The sequence below is a fragment of the Morone saxatilis genome, unplaced genomic scaffold (genome assembly GCF_004916995.1).
Source record: "Morone saxatilis isolate NCDOM2014 unplaced genomic scaffold, NCSU_SB_2.0 Contig7, whole genome shotgun sequence".
NCBI lineage: Eukaryota > Metazoa > Chordata > Actinopteri > Moronidae > Morone > Morone saxatilis.
Window position 1 is genome coordinate 6,291,579 of NW_023340246.1, and position 5,025 is coordinate 6,296,603.

The window sequence follows — 5,025 nt, forward strand, 5'->3', positions numbered from 1 at the left end:
GTCATAGAAGGTCTTCAGGAGTGCCCCTTTCACTCCAAAAGACCTCAGTCGCCTCAGAAGATAGAGCCTGCTCTGTCCTCCCCTTCATGATATTGATACGTTGGGAGAACCACTGCCCAGGAAGCCACCAAGGAAAAGAGCAAAGAACTAGAACTACGATGAAAGCATCATCTGTACATATTTTTTTGTTTTAAATAATCTCAAGTCACAAAATTCAAAGAACTCACAACACCAAAGCAAAGGCACCTAGAATCAGAATTAGTCTGTGAGTGACGGCTCTTAAATCCAGACTTACCTTTGCCCGTAACGTCAATCACCTGCAATGACACAACCACCAACAACAACCTCTGCTATCCAGCTGATGTGCCTCATTCCATCCTCCACCTACAGCCTCTTGCCTCGTCTACCAAATACCCACAAACCAAACATCCACTTTTAAGACTTTGTGTGCCAAATGACAAACATACTACAGCATCTGCCAACCACCACCTGAAGCCTATTTTCCCAGATGCAAATCCAGCCTCTATCTCCAACCATCTCCTACCTCAAGTTTCTACCAACCAACTGCTGAACCTGAACCCACCGTTGCAAATTGTGCAACCGTCCTCTGCCAAAAGTCTACAGCCAATAACTCCACATAAAGATTATTATAGACAGCTACAGTTCAAAGCTAAGACTACAGCCCCTGCCAACAACCAGCAGGACGCCTACACCTGCAGATTGTGGCAGACAGCTACAGTCCAAAGCTACAACTACAGCCTGTGTCAACAACCTGCAGATTGTAGCAGACAGCTACAGTCCAAAGCTACAACTACAGCCTCTGACAAAAACTTGCAGGACGCCTTCACCTGCAGACTGTGGCAGACACCTGTAACAAAACCCTGAGTCTGAAGCCTCTGATAAGGGTCTGCAGGTCACCCCAACAGACGGCTACGACCCAAGTCTAAAACTACAGCCTCTGACAACAACCTGCAGGATATCTCCACCAGCAGAGAGAGGCCGACAGCTACAGTCCAAACCTACAACTACAGCCTGTTTGAACAACCTGCAGTACGCCTCCACCTGCAGATTGTGACCGTCAGCTGCAGCTCTGCCAACAACCTGCAAATCACCCCAAAAGACAGCTACAACCCAAGTCTACAATTACAGCCTCTGCATACAACCTGCAGGACATCTCCACCGGCAGATTGTGGCAGACAGCCACAGTCCAAACCTACAATTACAGCCTGTGTCAACAACCTGCAGGACGCCTCGACCTGCAGACTGTGGCATACACCAGCAACCAAACCCTATGTCTGAAGCCTCTGTCAACAACCTGTAGACCACCCCAAAAGACAGATACAACATAAGTCTACAACTACAGCTTGTTTCAACAACCTGCAGGACGCCTCCACCTGCAGATTGTGGCAGACAGCTACAGTCCAAACCTACAACTACAGCCTCTGACAACAACTTGTAGACCACCCCAAAAGACAGCTACAACCCAAGTCTACAATTACAGCCTCTGCATACAATCTGCAGGATATCTCCACCGGCAGATTGTGGCAGACAGCTACAGTCCAGAGCTACAACTACAGCCTCGGACAACAACCTGCAGTATGCCTCCGCCTGCAGACTGTGGCATACACCTGCAACCAAACCATATGTCTGAAGCCTCTGTCAACAACCCGTAGACCACCCCAAAAGACAGATACAACATAAGTCTACAACTACAGCCTCTGCCAACAACCTGCAGGATGCCTCCACCTGAAGATTGTGGCAGACAGCTACAGTCCAAACCTACAACTACAGCCTCTGACAACAACTTGCAGGGCGCCTCCACCTGCAAACTGTGGCATACACCTGCAACCAAACCCTGAGTCTGAAGCCTCTGAAAAGGGTCTGCAAGTCACCCCAACACAGGGCTACAACCCACGTCTAAAACTACAGCCTCTGACGACAACCTGCAGGATATCTCCACCTGCAGAGAGGGGCCAACAGCTACAGTCCAAAGCTACAACTACAGCCTCTGACAACAACCTGCAGTATGCCTCCACCTGCAGACTGTGGCATACACCTGCAACCAAACCCTATGTCTGAAGCCCCTGTTTCAACAACCTGCAGTACGCCTCCACCTGCAGATTTTGACGGACAGCTACAGTCCAAAGCTATAACTAAAGCCTCTGCCAACAACCTACAGGACACGACCACTTGCAGATTGTGGCAGACGGCAACAACCTCACACTACATCTACAGCCTCTGCCAACAACCTGCAGGACGCCTCCACCTGCAGATTTGGCCGACAGCTACAGTCCAAAGCTACAACTATAGCCTCTGCCAACAACCTGCAGGACGCCTCCACCTCCAGATTCTGGCAGACAGCTACAGTCAAAAGCTACATCCATAACCTCTGCCAACAACCTGCAGGACGGCTCCACCTGCAGATTTTGGCCGACAACTACAGTCCAAAGCTACAACTACAGCCTCTGACAACAACTTGCAGGACGCCTCCACCTGCAGACTGTGGCAGACACCTGTAACCGAACCCTGAGTCTGAAGCCTCTGATAAGGGTCTGCAGGTCACCCCAACAGACGGCTACGACCCAAGTCTACATCTACGGCCACTGCCAGCAACCTGCAGGATGCCTCCACCTGCCGATTGTGGCAGAAAGCTGCAGCCCAACCCTACATCTGAAGCCTCTGCCAACAACCTACAGGATATATCCACCTGCAGACTGTGGCAGACAGCTACAGTCCAAAGCTACAACTACAGCCTCTGACAACAACCTGCAGGATGCCTCCACCTGCAGATTGTGGCAGATAGCTACCATCCAAAGCTACAACTACAGCCTGTGACAACAACCTGCAGGATGCCACCAAATGCAGATTGTGGCAGACAGCTACAGTCCAAAGCTACAACTACAGCCTCTGACAACAACTTGCAGACCACCCCAAAAGACAGCTGCAGCCCAAACTACGCATATAACCCCTGCAAACAACCTGCAGATCACCCAAAAAGACAGCTACAAACCAAGTCTAAAACTATAGCCTCTGCAAACAACCTGCAGGACACCTCCACCTGCAGACTGTGGCAGACACCTGCAGCCCAACCCTACATCTGAAGCCTCTGCCAACAATCTGCAGGATATCCACCTTCAGACTGTGGCAGACAGCTGGCAGGGGAAGTTACTGCCCCTGCCATACAGCTACAGCCTGAACCTCCACCTACTGCCTATGCCAGCAATCTGCAATGCTGCATCCACCTTCAGGTTCTGACAGACAGCTTCAGGCTAAACTCCACCTACAGCTTTTGCTGCCAATCTGCACTTCCACCTGAACAATCTGCCAGATAGATGCCATCTGAACATCGTCCTACAGCTTCCATCAACTTTCATTGCTGTTTCTAACTCCAGATTTGAGCTGACATGCAGCATTAACCTCCACCCACAGCTTCTGCCAAAAACCTGCACTTCTGCCTTCACTTGAAGATTCTGAAGTCTGCCAGACTGTAACACAAACCTCCACCAACAATCTTTTGCCAGTCAATCACCACCATACAATTCTGGCAGACAGCAATTTGCAGCCCCAGGTAGCTTTGTTTTTCCCAAACTTTATCCCTGATGTTTTCTATTTCAGGTGAGGTTGTTGCTTTGGGTTATCTCATGTCACTATTTCTACTGCAGCTTTTTCACTTAGCTTTATGTGATGTGACTTTTCTTTATCAGACCATCACCTCCTTAGGAGTTCACATTCAAAAGTGAAACATTCAGCCTTGTGTTTGATGAGGCCACGATCTACAATCCACTTGTTGCCAAGGGGAGCATCTTCAGTGAAATTAGGGTGTTCTAAAGATGAAGAAGAGGTGACGAAGATGTTCTTAGAAAGGAAAGCTCCAATAGTTTCTGCCCTAACAGATTAAGGATCCTTCAGCCCCTTTAGCCTAATTTGCCAATTAGCTTTCTGTGTTACTTGTACTTGTTCTATAAACCTTTGCACTGTTGAACAATAAAGTCCAAATATTTCTGCAGTAATCAATTTGGTTTTTGTAGTCCACAAAGGTTAGCAAAATATACCTTAATATTTAACATTTTAGTACATTTTTAATTTTGAGTGAATGGTTCTTCACCTTTCAATACAATTGAGTACAAAGAAAAACTGTTTTGTTAACTTGTGTTTCTTAGTTGTGCTTACACTGCATGTCTTGACTAATGTCAAACTTATCATTCACTGAACTTATTTTTATGCGTGTCAGATGAGCCACATGGTCTTTAAACCAAACAATGGTGTTTTTGCTGTAAAGCTGAAAATTATTCGATTATTGTCTGTATGCTATTTCATTGTCTATAAATAGAAAGGAGTGTACATTGTGTAAAATCCCAGTTTACAAGGATATGTAAGTGCCTAAAGCACAATACAAATGCCACAAAGTGCAGGGCAGTGTCCCACTTTTTCCCACTTGCTAATCCAGGAGTTGAAGCTGGGAGGAGAAATCTGAAATCGGTTAGAAGCTTCCTCCACATTTGTATCTGAAAAAGTATTTCTCTTTGCTGCTCTGATGATCCACCATGCTGCTCATACAATACAATAATTATACAATACATTATAATAGAATAACACAATACATCTAATTTAAAAGAAAAATAAAGGAAAACTATGGCTGGCTTGTGAAGGGGGACAGAGTTTCTCTTCTTGGTCTGGAGAGAGAAAGTAATCCTCAGGCTCATCAACCAATCAGTGGTCCTCTGTCAGTTTCACCTGCTGTCAGGGATAAACAGATGAACATGGCTGTAAGATGTTCAAGAAGTTCATGGTGTAGCATGTATCACCCCATTCACTTAAGCAAGCAGAGAAATACGGAAAATAAACAGAACACAATAGCTGGTGATGGAGTTTAAATCAACACATTAAGGTAAAAAGACTCAAGCATTAATAAAATGATTACTACACATAAAGATGCTTAGGTCTGCATCAAGTCTAGCTGTCAGCAAATGACTAGTGTTTGACCAGTGTGTCTGTGTACCCATTCCCTCGCTACAGCTGAGGAAG